The following is a 19,227-nucleotide window of genomic DNA, read 5'->3' on the forward strand; positions in this document are numbered from 1 at the left end:
CTCCTTTAGAAACATAAGCAATGAGCGGCATCTAGCAATACATCATTGCTACCCAAGTTACAAGAATATTGAGATCCAACATCACCTTGTGACTATTAATTGTGACTCCTCACAATATATGACAAGTGTCCTTCTATCCTAGACATCTAGATTGATCAATGTGAGACATAGACCATGTCATCCTCTGACCAATCTAAATCTTGAACTCCAAGTAGACTCACTCAATCAAATGAGCTAAATATCTCATATTGACTCATTTGGGTATGGCCATACACTTCGTGGTCTTACTCTATCAAGAATATCGATGTCACTCCCGTCATATAGGAGGGATAGATCTCATCTACATCACTCACATCCCTCTGCATAATTCGTTACATACCTAGTAATCGCCTTTATAGTCCACCTAGTTACGGGTGACGTTTGACGAAACCAAAGTACATAACTCCTTATGTAGGGATCCATGGTGACTTCAGGTCTAAGGACTAATAGTCATACTAATAGCCACATGAGAAAGTATATGACACTCATATAACGACCCATGATACTTTCTCATGGCGGGTCATTCAGTATACATTCTCCAATGCATACCCATGTGTCAACTTGATATCTCCATATCCATGACTTGTGAGATCAAGTCATCGAGTTGACCTACATGCTAGTCTTTTTGCATTAACATTGTCCCTGAACGTTAATACTCGACTAGGAATGATTTAGAGTAGTGTTCCCTATATCATCTCACTATCGGTTCAACTAACCGATTGATATAGGTGAGAACCATCTACTCAAGGACATTATTATACTTAGTTTATTTGACACCAATAAAAGTAAGTATAATAACCAAAATCCAAATACCTTTATTTATATAGAATATGATACAATAAGTCCAAAATACAATCATCAAATGATTGGCTCTAGGGCTCTAGCTAACAAGTATTACGATGCTGATTGGGTATATGATGTGGACTGTACATAGGTGGGTATGTGTTATAGGAGTCATCGTGTTGGTCGTGCATTTACATATGGTGTGTACATACGTATTTGTCATGTACTTTTGGAGGAGTGGTATTGATGGTATGTTTGGGGTATATACACATGTCTGTTGTGTTTTTACTGGAGGATACATGTTGATTGTACTTATATTTGGTGTACATGTGTATGGTGGGATTATTGGAGAATTTTGGTCGATTATACATGTGTAGCGTGTACATATGTTTGGTGGGATACATGGAGGTATCATGATGATTATATTCATGTTGGAGGTATTTATGAGGTTTGGGGTGTTGCAAGGATGATGATTATATATATATATATCATGTTCATCATTCATTGCATCTGATGACTATGGTCTCCCTTGTGGTTGAGAGAGTCATCGGTTTGGTTTAGCGCCGCACTCTCGGCCACTCATGGGTAGTGGTATCTGGAGCAGTTGCCACTCGTCCTGTCGTGCCACCCGGTCACGAGGTTTAGTGAGATCCGGCGTTTTGAGCAGTCAGGGACCCTGATGCTATGTAGTTAGATAACTACTTAGCATTCCGTCTGCCTCAGCTGCTTTATAGCAGTTTGGAGTATGAGGCTTGTACGGTTGTCACGGACCCAAGCCTCTCGTCCATACTGGGGTGGCGGGGGTGACCATGGAGCATGCATACGCAGTTATTATTCTTACATTTGATGCGCGGTGCATCTGCATTTGCATACATGCCTAGTAGATACTAGTTGCATGTGATTGTCGTTGTTGCACTTGATTGAGATATGGTTGTTGCATTTGGTTGTCATGCTGCATACATGCCATTTATTTTACATGTATATGCAGTCGTACTTATATTGCACAGGTGTCACGGGTATATCTGTTGCAGATCCGGTGAGTTTACTGATCATTGTACCATGTGTCGATTCCAGATTGGGTATGTATCTGTCATTATGTTAGTTGTGGTTTGTACAGTTTATATGTCAGGTTATTATGTCAGATATGTTTAGGTGCATTGATTATGATAGTATGATCATGTTCTTTATTCCCTACTGAGACTGTATACTTGTTATCTTCATGTTTGTTTATGTACCATGCCCAATCTTGTCTATTACCCGCTGAGTTATATATACTCACCACCGCATGTATACATTTATATTTTCAGGTAGCTTGTAGATGGTTGGTGTCGCTCGGAGTATCCTGTCTGCCGGGTCCTACGTCACATCCGAAGACCGTACTTGTTTTCTTTTGTATATCTTTTTATTATTTCTGGCATTGTATTTGTGTTTAGCCATGTGGCTATCTTCAGGTTTTGGTGTTGTATTTGTGTTTAAGCCGTGCCGGCATGCATTGTATTTATTTGGTTTGTGTGGGCTTTCCTGTATTATTTTTCCGCTGTGTTGGTTTTTTTGTATGGCCGAGTGGGCTGTTATATATTTATATAACTGCGTGGTTGTTGTCTCTTTTATTCCAGCCGAGTATGCTGATGATATATACTGCGTGGTTGTGTAAATATTCCAACCGTTTGTGGCTGATGTATATTTGTTTGTAGTGATGCTTCATATTGTCACCGGTACAGGGGAGATGCTGTCGGATTTTTGTCTGACAGGGACTCCTTTGGGGGCGTGATAATTTTTGGTATCAGAGCAGGTTTACGATACTTGCTATGCGTTTTGGATTTTTCGAGATTTATCTGATACTAATTTTTGGTATCAGAGCAGGTTTACGATACTTGCTATGCATTTTGGATTTTTCGAGATTTATCTGATACCAATTTTTGGTATCAGAGCAAGTTCACGATACTTGATATGTGTTTTGGATTTTCGAGATTTATCTAATACCAATTTTTGGTATCAGAGCAGGTACGATGCCTGTTATTCGTGTTTTGGATTTTGTGATCGATTTTCTTGATGTGACTTTTCGGGTTTTGGGACCAGGCAGCAGCAGGACATCTCCAGGCTTTAGGAGGTATGTTTGCATATTATTACCTTGCATTTTTTTAGTACATATGCATGGTTGTTCTGATCGTTATGATATGTGTTAGTGTCCTCTTGTTAGTACTTGTCTAGTTGATTGTATCATACATTTCATGTGTTGGGTCAATCACTGATCACGGTTGACCTACTGGAGATCAAGGATTACAGTCTCAAGTGATTTTCCATATCATACTACCAGTAGTTTTAGTGTCTGTTACTACGAGTTGGTTGAGAGTTAGAGTCACATACCAGTCTCTATTACTATTAGCTGGGTAGTTGATGGTGTTGGTATACTCATATTGACTCAGTAAGTAGAGTACGGGTTTACTCCTGTTAAGGATTGATTTACTTGGTTGACTTGTGTAGTTATGGTTTGACTTATTACCCTTGTTGACTTGGACAGTTGAGGATTGACTTATCTTAGTTGGTTTTGTCAGTGGCATACTGATTTACTCTTGTTGGATCAGATAGTAGTTGATCGATTTAGTTTGTTAGTCCGATCAGTAGGGGACTGACTTACTCTATTTTTAGAGATTCCTATCATTGGGTTATTCCGAGCTTGGTTAGATATTTTGGGAGGCATATTTGAGTACATGACTTGTACCGTCATGGAAAGGACTGATTTAGCCGTATACCATTATCGACTGGTCAGCCTGTAGAGCATTGTCGTATCCTATTTCATGGGGACTTTGACCATGGACTGTCTGTACCTAGTTGATTGACTTAGAAGGTACATTCGGATAGGATACCTCCACTGATGTGGAAAAGTGTAAAGCTACCTGCTTAACACTTATGAGATACATCCATTACTAGGGTGTATGAGTTGGAGAGTACATTTGGATATATGATTTGTACTGACATGAGAGGGTTGAAGTTAGCTGCTTCACCTTTACGTGACCCGGTACCACGTGAAGGAAGAAGCAGAGAATGCTTTTTGGAGGATCAGGTCATCACTTAGCGATTTCCTTGAGGTGTTTGGAGAGAGAGTAATTCTCTACTTCTTTTGATAGCAGGATGAGTTTTAAGGCGATGACTAGTAGACTCACCTAAAGTGTCTCCATGGGAGATCCTGACTCATAGACCTATCAGATGTAGTTAGATATCCTTGATGTATCTAGTGATCTACGACTTGTAATGATACGGAGGAAGTGGTATTAATTGAGTAATACCTAGGAGTTCCGACAATAACTAGCTATAATTCTAGATGATGATCCTCGAGGGGTAGAGCATTGATTGACAGATAGTTTGATCAGCTATTTAGATATAGCGTTCCTCTATCTTTGTGTTCATTGCTCGATACTGGAGGTTACTGAACCTCAGATGGAGCAATCACACTATGATGGGGTACAAGACAATGGTTAGATGACTCGGCTAACATTGTCTTTATCAGGTGGATTAAGACCTTGATCACGTGATCATTTTACCAGATCTTGTAGTCTATATCTCATATTAGAGGGTTTGACCTTTTATCGATATTTGTCGAGGGACATTTATAGGATGATTATGAGAGTGTGGAGATATCTTCTTGATGGGTAGACTCTCAGTCAAGAGGTGGTGTGAATCATTGGACTTGGGATTGACATTCTTTTACTGTGGATATTTGATTATCGGAAAGGATGAGATGATGAGATTTAGCAGACTTTTTGGATACATTTAGTTTGTTGGTAGTGAGTGTTGAAGGTTGGATGATTTCCTTTTACTCTATCTATATTTAGGAGACTCTGGTATGATTGATTGATGTTGAGGATGATTTTGATTGGTAGATATTGTGTGATTAGGTGTGGTGATATGTTGGATTTTGATGATCTTATGGTTGAGTAACCTGTGGTACGTACATTATGAGTCCTTGGTGTTACCATTAAGGCATACCGTGCCTAGATATTTACATGGACTCAGTGTACTTGGTATTTTTAGGGTTTGGATCAGTTTTCATTGTCTTTATTGGCGATGTTGTGATCTATTCCCGATCCGAGGTGGATCACGTACACTAGCTTCGCATAGTTCTAGAGATGTTTCGACGGGGAACATCTATATGTGAAGTTAGTAGTACGTATTGTGATTGTCTTTTACGAGTTTTTGGGACACATTGTCTCTGGTAGAGGGATATCAGTGGATCCACAAGAGATAGAGATTCGCTGTTCCTTTCGTGGTCTGGTTGGATATAATCGGAGATTGGTTGAGGGTTTTCTCTAGCATTGTTATATCGTCGACTGGACGGTCTAGGAAGGGAATAGAACTTTCCTGGACGGATGCTTACGAGATCAGTTTTGGGAGTTGAAACGAGAAGTTGTTAACTGCACTATTTTAGTTGTACTTCCTAGTGTAGACGGATTTGTACTCTACACAGATGTATTGTACCTCGGATTTAGTGCAGTTTCGATGTAGCATGAGCAGAGTAGTCTTGTGCTAGTAGTTAGAATTCTCAGGTAATGAGAATTAGATTCTCTTTCTTCGTGGGAGATTATGTGTGTTTCTGAGTCACTTCTTGTCTGAGAGGAGTTACTGCAGGAAACACATTGATCTGGATTTGCGATACATTCGGGTGACACCTGATGTATGGAGATTTGGACCATTCTTATTGGTGAAACGGTATGAAGAATGACATCGTGGATTTTGTAGCTTGATGTCTAGTGTATCAGCGAGGCTGAACATCGGAGACCATCAGGATTATTTTCAGGATTATTATGTTATGGGATTGTCTCCATTGATTTGGATACCAGAGTGGAGTTGGGAGCATATTATGATGGATTTTGTTGTGGGATTATCCAGGACATGAAGAGGATATAATAGTTTGGGTAATCATTGTTGGAAGATGACTTAGCTTTCTAGCTATCGATTTGTAGGATAGATTCTTTTGGATTGAGTAGTAGGATTATACTCTAGAGGGATTACCGGACTGGATGATGTATCTTTGAGTATTGTTTTGGATGGAGATCAGTGATTTCATGTCATGGTTTTGATTATGGTTACAGCAGACTTTGGATTAGGAGTTGCACTTTAGTATAGATTTTCATCTTAGACTGATGGATAGTTTGAGCGCTCTATACAGGTGTTGGAGGATTTATTGATAGTGGATTTTGGATTTTAGAGATGTTTGATTTATCCATAGTTAGCTAGATTGCAGAGGGGAAGTGGCGGGAGTAGGGTGAGTTAATAGCTCACAGAGTTGTCGCTAGTCACTTGGAGGAGGATTATCATGTATGGAGATATGTTTATGATGCTAGGGTTGGAGATTTGTTTATGATATTTGGATGAGTGGCATATGAGTATGTTGATTGGTAGTTACCTTGGATGAGGATCCCTGAGTTGACCAGTAAATTTGGGAACCAAATTTTTATTAGTGGGGGAGAATGTAAGATATCGCAAAATTAAATAATAAATGTTATTGGACGAAAAATCTTATTGGATTTTTCAGGAATTTTTAGAAATTTTCTGAGAATTTTTCGGAGCTCGTACGACAAGTTTTTAGAGGACGAATTGATGAGTTCAAATAAAGCCTGTTTGGAATACCCATTTAAGTGGGAATTGATTTGGGAATAAACTTAGACTTTAATTAGTCTACCCTAGGTTTAAATCCGATTTCCCCTAATTTCCTTCTCGATTCTCATTTCTTCTCTCCCGATAACCCCTTTGGCCGAACTTTCCCCTCTCCGGCGATCTTTCTCCTCCCTCTCGGTGTCGCCGGCGCAGTGCACACCAGATCTTCGAGGAGGAAACGAGTTGCTGATCCTTCTTCCTCTCCCTCTCCATCTCTCTCGCGGACAACCCGACATACCCGACGCCGATGGAGACGATTTCTTTCCCCGGCGATCTCGTTCTCACCACGTCGCCGGAGGAAGCATTGCCGGATCTCAACAGTACGTGCCATTTTCGGTGGAGTGGATGTCTTTGTGGCTGTTCTTGAGCGCGATTGGTAGCAGCTCGGCGCCTAGGGCATCATGGTGGACTCGCCTTGCATCGTTCCCAATCGATCGACCTTCTCGTTCATTCTCCTCGACCTGATCACTGGAGAGTGATTTGTATCTCTGTACCGGTTGGATTGAAGCGAGCGTCATCATCTAAGGGCGACCAATCTAGGTTAGTTATATGTGGAGCCTTGTAGATTCAAAGATCTTGTGTAATTTGTTTCCTCATTGTGATGCTCACTCTGATCCGGACTAGGAGGAGGGATTTGGATTAGCATGTTGGTGGATTTTCTTCCATGCCGATTACTGCTCTCTTCCTTTCTAGCTGTGGTTGGGATCTCTGGTGAAAAGGTAAGTGTTCAATTGAGGTAAATGTGGCCTTATTTGTTAGGGTTTAGCAATGTACTGCTTTATGGATCAATTAGGTTCTGGATTGAGTTTTTGGAAGAATTGGTGTAGGTGTTATGTTGTAGCTTCCGGACAGTGGCTGGCTGGTTGTTAGCTACGGGATTTGCTGCCATCTCTCAAAGTAAGTGTTTACCACTAGTTTTCTTATTAGGTTTGCTTTGTTTTGGGTGATCATGCAAGGTTGAAAGAAGGAATAAGGTTTTACTTCTAGTTGTAAGTTGTTGCGTTTTGGGTTAATTAATTGTTGATGGTGATTGGTTGATATAGTTGGTTATGTGATTATTCTTATGATCATTGGATTGATTGTTGTTGGATTATCAGATGTGGCGGTTAGGGATTGATTATGTTGAAGAATTATACATGTTGGATTCATGATGTTTAGTGGTTGATTTAATGGATTAAATGATTGGATGATTATTGTATTTGGAAATATAGTGATATGTTGATTTGGGTGAGCTTTTGGAGATGAATCGTGTATAGAATCATGCTAATAAGGTTGTAGGATTGAGGATTAATTGGAGTATTTTCCTAATCCTCTTTGGACATTTACTTTTGTAATGCCCATATTTCCTACACTCAAAGCACATTATGTGTAATTTACTTGAAATTAAGTTGCTTGAGTTACATAGGGTTGAGGATGGATATAAGCTCTCTCCTTCATTCCTTTCGGAGGTAGAGGCTTCTTCTTCTTGCTCCAATCTTGAAGAAGAACTCTCCTCCTCTTCTTCCTTAGATGTTGAGTATCCCTCAACTTCTAATTCTATACCTCCATGATGTGAGCTACTTGGCTCACTTGACTCCTCTTCATGACTTGAATTGGAGCTCTCCTCATGGAACTTAGCCAAGTTGTTCCACAACTCCTTGGCATTGTTGTATCTACCTATCTTACACAAGTTATCATTAGGTAATGAAAATTCAAATATTTTCGTTACCTCGTCGTTGATTATGGATTGGTGGATTTGTTCCTTCGTCCACTTCTTCTTTTCGAGAGGTTCTCCTTCTTTATCCACCGGAGGAATAAAACCTACTTGTACACAATTCCAATTTACTAGGTTAGTCATAAGAAAATACTTCATTCTTACCTTCCAAAATGCGAAGTCGTCGCGATCGTAGAAGGGTGGAATCGTGACGTCTTCTCCAAGTTGATCCATTCTCTAGCTCGTGCTCCCCCGGGTGTTAATCCGACGAAGAACGAACTCGCTCTGATACCACTTGTTAGGACCTTTGGATGCGGCTAGAGAGGGGGGGTGTGAATAGCCGACCCCAAATTCTCGTTTCTTCCTACAATTTGAGTTAGCGCAGCGGAAATAAAAGATAGAAACGAAACGGGAGAATATCAAACCTCAAACGCGACGATATAACGAGGTTCGGAGATGATACTCCTACTCCTCGGCGTGTCCGTAAGGTGGACGAATCCTATCAATCCGTTGGTGGATGAGACCCCGGAGAACCGGCTAATAAAAACTCCTTCTGGGTGGAGAAACCTCGCCACAATCTCTCTTGCAACAGCAAGATCAGTGTACAAGAAATACAGCAAGAAGCCAAGAACAATATGAATGTAAAAACACTAGTTTGCTTGCCTTCTCGTCGACTGGTGATGAAGCAACCACTTCACGCCAACAACAGCAGCAACTGATCAGTTGGAGTCCAGCCGAGGGAAGCTCACACGAAGCTTCAGTAATGGAGAGCTCAGCAAAGCTCTGATTGCAAGGAACAAGAAGGAGCAAGAGCAAGAACAATCCTGTAGTGGCCTTCTTATATGAACCTGCAAAGAAGACAAAGAAGAAATCTAGCCGTTGTGACTCAACGGCTAGACCTGGACCAATCAGGCTCCACCTTGATCGGTCCAGGGTGGCTCTGATCGGTCAGGGGACCGATCAGGCCCTATGTTGATCGGTCCCCAGACCGATCCCAACTCTCACAGAGAGTTGGTTGCGATCCCTGATCGGTCAGTGGACCGATCAGCCTTCTTACTGATCGGTCACCAGACCGATCAGATAACTCACAGAAAGTCTCTGTGTGGTTACTGATCGGTCACCAGATCGATCAGATGACCTAGTGTTTCACTGGATCAGTCAGCAGACCGATCCAATTTCCCAGCCTTAAACCCAAAGCCTTCCCGATCTAGAGAACGAGCTATCGAGCCCTCTCCGACTTCTAGTCCGGAGAACGAGCTACCTAAACCCTACCTGGTCCAGAGAACGAGCTACCGAGCCCTCTCTGACCTAGTCCAGAGAACGAGCTACCGAGCCCTCTCCAACTTCTTCTGGTCCAGAGAACGAGCTACCGAGCCCTCTCTGACTTAGTCCGGAGAACGAGCTGCCGAGCCCTCTCCGACTTCGTCTGGTCCAGAGAACGAGCTACCGAGCCCTCTCCGACCTCCCATGCCAAGCTTCCATACTTGGACTTTTCCCCGTGCCAAGCTCCCTGCTTGGACTTTTCCATGCCATGTCTCCATACTTGGACTTTTCCCGTGCCAAGCTCCCTGCTTGGACTTTTCCGTGCCAAGTCTCCATACTTGGACTTTTCCCGAATCAGGTCAACTCAAGTCGGGTCAACCAGGTCAACCTTGACCAAAGGTTGCACCCACAATCTCCCAAGTTTGTATTCTTGTCAAACATCAAGATACAACTTTTCTATTCTCGTCAAACATCAAAATACAACTCGAGTCAGGTCAACTCGAGTCGAGTCATCCAGGTCAACCTTGACCTAAGGTTGCACCAACAAGGGACTCCTTTGGGGGCGTGACAGTATAAGTTTTGAACAAGTGAAATAAGCTTTACATGTTTAGCATTTCAGCATGTCTTGTTTCTTTTGCTATTAGATGAGCATGTGTAGTATTTCCTTTAAAGCATTCAGTTTTAGATTTATTTTATTCACATGCATATTCGAGTTTTGTGAGTTAGATAATACTTACTAAGCAATTTTGTTTATAGTTGCATTTCCTCTTACTGCAGATAAAGGAAAGGAAAAGTTATAGCAAAGGAAGGCGACAAGGAGGTGCGGATGGATGTGTGATGCCTGGACTATAGAAGCCTTGGGACCTTGCATAAGAATTTATTAAGATTGCCATGTATTTAGAATTCTTTCATTTAAATTGTTATGCACATTAGACCTATTATCTGAGTTGTATAATGGTTGCATGCATGTTTAGATTAATACATATATTTCAGCATGATTAGATTGATGTATAGATTTAGTTGTGAACATAAGTCTGAGTAGTATGTATAGATGAATCATTTAATCTTCCGCAGCCAGTTAATTGCATGTTTTGAGTGTTTAGAGAGTTTTAAGTATAGAACATTACATGTGTGCAATGTTAGTTAAGATAAGTTAGTAGTCCAGTAGCACTCCTCCCTCGCAGACTAGTAGTGAGAAGGGTGGGGTGTTACATGTGATGTATGCTAGCATAGTCAAAAATCCTCACGTTAAATAACTAAGTGGGAGAGGGATTTTTTTTTAATAAATTCCATGGTCTCCGTTACTGGTTTATAAGTGATGCAAACAAACTTACGCATTGGCTCTGAGTGCCTTCCTTCATATCGGATGAGTTTGTTTGTGGATCACTAGATCAAACTTTCATTTTGGATGACTATAGGAAATTAATTAAGAGCGTGTGATCTTCCCCATCGGAAGGGGCCCAATCTTATTAATGGACTAAGTGTCAAGTAATGGTATACACTTAGGCATGTCTAATAGTATCCTCCCCATCGGAGTCACTGCTATTATTTGTGTGACCGAAGGAAAACCAGCTATTAATTTTATTTGTCATAAAGTTAGGTTGACAAGAATAAAATTAATGGGTAAAACCTCCTCTTACAAATGTTTGATTTTGTATACGTCCACACTATCGTGGCATGCAAAATTCACGGTGATTTGAGGTGTTGGTTAATTTAAAATAGTATTGTTTGAGGAACAGTGGACTCTGGACATGAAGAAGAAAGTGTTAACAGACAACAAGGAAATCAACACACTACAATGCGGGTTGACGAAGGAAGAACTGAACCGAGTGGGACCACACCAGAACGCAAAGGAATTATGGGATAAATTGATCGAGCTACATGAAGGAACAAGCGACGCGAAGGTAACAAAACGCGATCTCTTACTAAATAGATTGTTTAACATTAAAATGCAGGAAGGAGAAACGGTGAGTCAACTCCACGCAAGGATCAAGGATATCCTCAACGGGCTCCACGCGATAGGCCACCAGATGAAAAATAGGGATCTGATAAGGTACGCATTAAACGTCTTTCCGTGTAACAATTTGTGGGCATCTATCATGGATTCCTACAAAATTTCTAAAAACTTATCTAAATTAAAACTTGATGAAATATTTTGTGAACTAGAGTTGCATGAACAGACTAATGCTGGATCCGATAAAGGTATTGCCCTGTTTGCAGGTTCCTCCAAGGAGAAGATGAAAAACAAGCCAGAATCAGAAAGTGAGTCCGATCAGGAGTCTGAAGACGAAGAGCACCTGGTGAACCTGGTAAGGAAAATGTTCACTAAGAGGAAGAGGAACTTCAACAAGAAGGACCTGCAGAAGATCAACTCCCCAGAACCAAGGAACGTGATGTGTTTCGGATGTAACAAAAAGGGCCACTACAAGAACGAGTGTCTGAAACTGAAGAGCGACAAGATGAAAACATCCAAGAAAAAGTCTCTCAAAGCGACGTGGGGCTACTCGTCCTCGAACGAATCGGAGGCTGAAGATCGGAAGCACCAGAATTATCTCGCACTGATGGCCCGCGAAGCAGAGTCGGAGGACGAATCGGAAGACGGGTTCGAACCCGAATCGAGCCACGAGTCCGTACTCGTTTTCGAAGGTTCCGAAGAGGTATACCTAAATTTAAATTAAAAATTCTTTAAAATTATTTTGTGTTTGAATAGTAAATTAGTTAAATTAGAAAATGAAAATAAATTGCTCCTTGAGGAGAATCAAAAACCTCAAAGAACATGTAACGACCACCCTTCTTACTACTACTCTCTAAGGGCGACCATTACCTATCTATACTCTACTTACTAGTGTCACTGACGCTATTATTAGAGTCAGTTAGATTTATCACGGTTCAGAGGAATTCCTACCGAAAAATTTCGGCAGAGTCTCCCCTGTACCGGTGACCAAATCCATAATACAAACAATCTATACTCAGCCACAGGCGGCTGGAACATATATTTTCACAACCACGCAGCAATAATACACACTATAACTAAAAGAAAGCTATTCTAGCAATAGTAACCAAGCATAACTCCAACAGTAGGACATATCAAGCTACAAATACGAATTAAACTTCATTACAATCTCAACTTCATAATAGCATTTAAGAAGAAAACTAAAAACATAAACTGAAACTCTAAACAGGTAGGTCCTGAAAATTTGCTAGCGAACTCTGGATCTCTCCATAGTTCAGTCACCACACACATCCATCATCACCACCACCCTGTCGCCTCCCTTCATATCTTAGCTTTTCCTTTATCTGCAGTAGGAGGAAAAAGAAAAGTATCTATAAGCGAAAACGCTTAGTAAGTACTAATCTATCTCACAAAACTCGAAAAGCATAAATGAAATGCATAAGTGCTGAAACTGAAATAAGAATACAGCTATCTGCATGTGCTCATGGTATACAGAAAATGAACAGAATACAAATCATACTCAGTATCAAGCAGGATAACAAGAAACTAACAATGTAAACTTAGAATCAAAGAAACTAACCATTCTTATTTATTCTAAGCTTGGAACTTATTTCATTTCTTGTATCCTTGTGTTAGAAATTAATCTTTTAATTTCTATTCTTTTCTTTCTTCTTCTTTCTTTCTTTCTTTCTTTCTTTACTTCTTTACTTCTTTACTTTTCTTTACTTTGGGCCCAGGCTTAGTACCATCTCATGCGCGTTCCCTAATAGGTTGGGGTTGCGAGCCACCAATCCTAAAAGAGCAGACCTCGGTCTACTAGGGCCAAGACCTCGGAAATGGTCACCTGGATTTGTTTAACGACAAGCTCTTGGATGTCGGGTACTAGCCTCTTGCTTGACTTACTTTTTATCTTTCTTATTCTTTTATCTTCCTTATTATCTTTTATTAAAGATTGTGGGAGTCCTTTAAATATACTTAACAAGTATGGGTGTATAATCAACTAACCATGCTATATAATAGAATAAAACAAGTAACTTAAAGCTTACTGATCATGCTATAAGCTAAACTAAAGAAAGCAATTTAAAGCCTTTGAATCATACGATGAAAACATGGCAAAGGATGCTATTTTTGTGCTTCTAAACATGCTGTAAAATCAAGTATGAAATGATTCTAATCATGCTGTAAAAACAAGTATAGAACGATACTTTAGGGCTGCTAACCCTGCTGTAAGTACATGGCAAGGATGACTACTCTAAAGCTTTTAAACATGCTGAAAAATAGAATAAAACATGCTACTTTAATCTTCTAAACATGCTATACAAAATAGGCAAAAACATACTACTTTAAACTTCTTAACCATGCTATAAACGAAGCGTAAAGGAAACTAATTTCTTGGCCTTCTAAACATGCTGTGATAAGAGCAAAGAAACTAATCTAATCTTACTAATCATACTACAAAATGGAGCAATAGAAAACTAATTTGATCTTGCTAATCATGCTACAAAATAAAGCAAAAGATAGCTAATTTGAACTTCCTAAACATGCTATCAAATAAAGCAAATAAAAGCTACCTATGTTCCACTAATAGCATTGAAGACTGTACTCGTGCACATGATAACAATTAGAAGTTACTGGTGTTCAAATAATGGCATTGTAGGACTGTACCCACACAGTAATAGCAAAGAAAAGCTACTGATAAGGAACTAGATCATAGAAATTCAGCTACTATGACTACTGTAAGCTACCATCTAGTACACAGAATCATAGATCATGAAATCGTTAAGGAACTAGATCATGAAATTGGTTATTCCAGCTGTCACTAGAATAGTTCAGTTAAGGAACTGGATCATTGAATTACTATATTCTTAGCAGAACCCGGATCCTAAAAATTTGCACAGCAACCCTAGTTTATCAAACTCGGTACAACAAATCTTAACAGATTGGAGCATATGATTCTGTACAATGGCAAAATCCGAGAAAGGCATCTCAACAAACAAGGAGGAAACCGAACAAGCAAAACATGGCAGCAAACCCTAACTCCACTACCTTCTCTGAAAATTCGGAACCAAAACGAATAGGAAATTCCGAAACAATCCTACCGCAGGTGAGTAGTACTTACTCTTGTTCTTAGAACTTACAACCGAGAAGGAGGAGGTCTAGGGTTCGAGCGAAGCTCCAAATCTCGGCCTCTTCTCTTGCCCGAGCGTTTGCCTTGCCGAGAGAAGCTTGGTTTGTGAAGAACCCTTGAAGAAGAACGCTCGCCAGCCGCCGGAATGCAGCCCTAATCTCGGCTTCGCCTTCGCCCACGCAACGCCGCCGCTGCCGCACGCGAGAACCAGAGGAAGAAAAGATTTCGGGAGAAAAAGGAAGAATAAAATTAATCCCTTTTCCCTTAACCTTTTATAGCTAGGTCTAATTTTGGATTCCCATTACACTATACCTTAAACTTATTTCTCCTCATACTTGGTTAACAAAGCGTGCGCAGCCCAGTTGGTTGGCTGTATTCGGTTAGGTCGGGTTCGGCCGGAGGTCTTGGGTTCGAGTCTCACCTTTAACGATTTTTGTCAAAACTTCTTTCTTTTTGTAAACCTACTAAACGACCTCCAAAAATTACGTAAAAATACTCTAAAAATTCCTAAAAATCTCTAGAATATTTTAAAAGCATTTCCAAATATTTTTATGGACTTTTAGAACTCGAAATGGGAAAAATTGGGTCATTACAATCCCCCATACCTTATAAAAAGTTCGTCCCCGAACTTAGAATAGCTCTGGATACTTTTGTCTCATGCTGTCCTCCCGCTCCCAAGTGACTTCTTCGTGCTTCTGGTTCTGCCAGACGACCTTCACTAGTGGTACTTCTTTGTTTCTCAATCTCTTGACTGCTCTGTCCACTATCTGTGTAGGTCTGCTCTCATAACTAAGATCCTCTTGGATCTGCACTGACTGAGGCTGAATCACTTGGCTCGGGTCATGGAGACACTTCTTTAGCATAGAGACATGAAACACATTGTGTATTGCTGACATGTCTGGTGGCAAGTCCAACTTGTAAGCTACTTTCTCAATCCTCTCTATGATCGGGTAAGGTCCTACATAGCGAGGACTTAATTTGCCCTTCTTGCCAAATCTCATCACTCCCTTCATAGGAGCGACCTTGAGGAAAACTGAATCTCCTACTTGGAATTCCAATGGCCTACGGCGTGTGTCAGCATAACTCTTCTGTCTGCTCTGGGCAGTCTCAATTCTCTGTCTGATTTTCTGGATTGCTTGAGTAGTCTCATCTATCACCTCTGTCTGAATGCCCAACTCTGCTTCTATCTCCTTTCTCTCTCCTGCTTCTTGCCAGCATATGGGTGATCTGCATTTCCTGCCATATAGTGCTTCATAAGGTGCCATCTTAATGGTAGCCTGGTAGCTATTGTTGTAAGCGAATTCAGCTAAGCACAAATACTTGCACCAACTTCCTTTGAAATCTAGCGCACAAGCTCTGAGCATGTCTTCTAAAATCTGATTCACTCGCTCTGTCTGTCCATCAGTCTGCGGATGGAAAGCTGTGCTGAACTTGAGTTTGGTGCCCAGTGCACTCTGAACGCACTCCCAAAAATGTGAGGTGAAGCGCCCATCTCTATCAGAAACGATAGATTTAGGAACTCCATGAAGTCTGACTACCTCTTTAACATATAGCTGGGCCAACTGCTCTATGGAGTGGGACACCTTGATGGCTAGGAAGTGAGCAGACTTGGTCAATCGGTCTACTATTACCCATATCGCATCATATCCACTGGTGGTTCTTGGAAGACCTGTTATGAAGTCCATGGAAATGTCTTCCCATTTCCATTCTGGTATTGGAAGAGGCTGGAGAACTCCTCCTGGTCTCTGGTGTTCTGCTTTGACTCTCTGGCATGTCAAGCAGGTACTGACATACTTAGCTACATCTCTTTTGAGTCCTGACCACCAAAACCTCTGTTTCACATCTTGGTACATCTTGGAAGAACCAGGATGCATGGAATATGGTGTACTGTGAGCTTCCTCTAAGATCTTCTTTCTCAGTTCCTCATCATTGGGCACGCAAATGCGACTCCCCTGATAAAGAATTCCGCTATCTGTCACTCTAAACTCTGAGTTGTCTTCTTTCTGTATCCCTTGCTTGATCTTCTGGATGTCCGGATCTTCACTTTGCTTTCTCTGTATCTCCACAAGCAGTGTAGACTCCAAGGTCAATGTAGAGAGCTATCCTTCGATAATTTCAAGCCCAAAATCTGCCAACTCCTTCTGCAGTGGCAGGGCTAGTGATGACAAAGACATCGGTGATGCACTAGATTTTCTGCTGAGTGCATCTGCCACTTTGTTAGCTTTGCCTGGGTGGTAGAGAATTTCACAGTCGTAATCTTTGACCAATTCCAGCCACCTACGCTGTCTCATGTTTAAGTCCTTCTGAGTGAAGAAGTACTTAAGACTCTGATGATCCGTGAAAATTCTACACTGGACTCCATACAAATAATGTCGCCAGAGTTTAAGTGCAAAAACTACAGCTGCCAGCTCGAGATCATGAGTAGGGTAGTTCTTCTCATAGTCTTTGAGTTGTCTGGAAGCATAAGCTATGACCTTTCCTTCTTGCATGAGTACAGCTCCTAAACCCATCTTGGAAGCATCGCTGTAGATGTCGAAACTCTTGTCGCTCTGTGGAACAGTCAGAATGGGAGCACTGATCAGTCTCTTCTTTAGCTCTTGGAAGCTCTGCTCACATTTATCTGATCATTCGAATCTCTTGTTCTTTCTGGTGAGGGCTGTTAGCGGAGAAGCTATCCTGGAAAAATCCTCCACGAACTTCCTGTAGTACCCTGCTAGACCAAGGAAACTTCTGATCTCTCTGACGTTCTTGGGTCTACTCCAGTTGTTGACCGCTTCCACTTTAGCTGGATCCACTTGAATACCTTCTTTGGAAATAATGTGACCTAAAAACGCCACCTGATTTAACCAGAACTCGCACTTTGAGAATTTAGCATAAAGCTGCTTCTGCTGAAGAGTCTGCAGTACTATCCTCAAGTGCGTGTCATGCTCCTCTGGGGTCCTTGAATAGACCAGAATGTCATCGATGAATACAATGACAAATTTGTCAAGATATTCTCTGAACACTCTGTTCATTAGGTCCATGAAGACCGCAGGTGCATTGGTCACTCCAAATGGCATAACTACAAACTCGTAGTGTCCATATCTGGTTCTGAATGCCGTTCTGGGTATATCTCTTTCTTTCACCTTCAGCTGATGGTACCCAGAGCGCAAGTCTATCTTTGAGAACACCGTCGCTCCTCTTAACTGATCAAATAAGTCATCGATCCTAGGAAGGGGGTACTTGTTCTTGATTGTCACTTGATTCAAAGCTCTGTAGTCTATGCACATCCGCATTGTCCCATCTTTCTTCTTGACAAACAACACAGGAGCTCCCCAGGGTGAGTGACTAGGGCGAATGAAGCCTTTGTCCAGTAACTCCTGTAGTTGCTCTTGTAACTCCTTCAGCTCTGCTGGAGACATGTGATACGGAGCTTTTGAAATTGGACCGGTTTCAGGAACCAATTCAATCTCAAATTCCACCTCTCTGTTGGGAGGTAGTCCAGGTAGCTCTTCTGGAAATACTTCTGGATACTCGCATACTACCCGGACCTCCTCCTGCTTGAGTCCCTTCTCCTCTTCTGCCTTTACTATGTATGCAAGAAAACCTGCACACCCTTTAGCTAACATCTGGTGTGCTGCTAGGGATGAGAGGAGCTTCTGGGTCTTCTTCCTTGGCACTCCTGTGAACTCAAAAGTTGGCTCACCTTCTGGACTAAAAATTACTTTCTTTCTGCGGCAGTCCACTGAGGCACTGTACTTGCTGAGGAAATCCATACCAAAAATGATATCGAAGTCCTGCATAGCGAGGACTATTAGATTTACATATAGCTCTCGGTCTGCAATTCTAACCAGTACAGCTCGAAGCCACTGATTGGATTCCATGACTTCCCCAGAAGGTAGGGTTGTCAGGAACTTGGAGTTCATACTTTCTGTAGGCACCTGTAAACTACTGGCAAAAGGTATCGATACAAAAGAATGGGTCGCCCCAGTGTCAAATAGTACAGTAGCTATGTGCTAGAAAATAACTACTTGACCTGTTACGACCGTGGAGGCACTAGCAGCTTCTTCTTTGGTGAGGGAGAATACTCTGGCACCATCAAAGGCTGGGACTGGTGGGGCTTCTAACCTTCCTTGACTGATGTAGGGTCCCTCTAATGCTGCTCCCATGTGGTGCAACTGTGCAGGCTGGCCTCCATATTGCAATGGCTGTGGCTGAGGTGCTTTGAATTTATTAGGACACTCTTTAGCCATGTGTCCTTCCTGACCACAGGAGTAACATCCAGTCTTACCCAGAAGACAAGCTCCTGGATGTGTTCTCCCACATTTGGGACAGGGAGGGAACTTGGTCTGCTTGCTTGCTGGTCCTCCCTTCTGGCCACCTCCTGTGTTCCACTGCTTCCTTTTACCTTTGCCTTTCCAGTTCTGTTTACTTGACTGTGACTTCTGGCTTCCTGCTGTCTTGTCCTCTGTCTTCACTGGCTTATGTTGTGCTCGCTGTGCTTTGATGTTGTTCATGTAATGTTCAGCAATTAATGCTCTACTGATCAATTCTTCGCCAGTCTGGGGTCGATGAGCTCCACTGCTCACATTCAGTGCTATCTGTGGTCTCAGCATTCTGAGCATCAGCCTGACTCGCTCCTTCTCTGTACTCACTAGCTCTGGACAGAGACGAGCTAACCTGTTGAACTTCTTGGCTGCTTCCTCCACTGACAGGTCACCTTGCTTGAACTCT

This window comes from Zingiber officinale, chromosome 9A, assembly GCF_018446385.1.
Source record: "Zingiber officinale cultivar Zhangliang chromosome 9A, Zo_v1.1, whole genome shotgun sequence".
NCBI classification, from domain to species: Eukaryota; Viridiplantae; Streptophyta; class Magnoliopsida; order Zingiberales; family Zingiberaceae; genus Zingiber; species Zingiber officinale.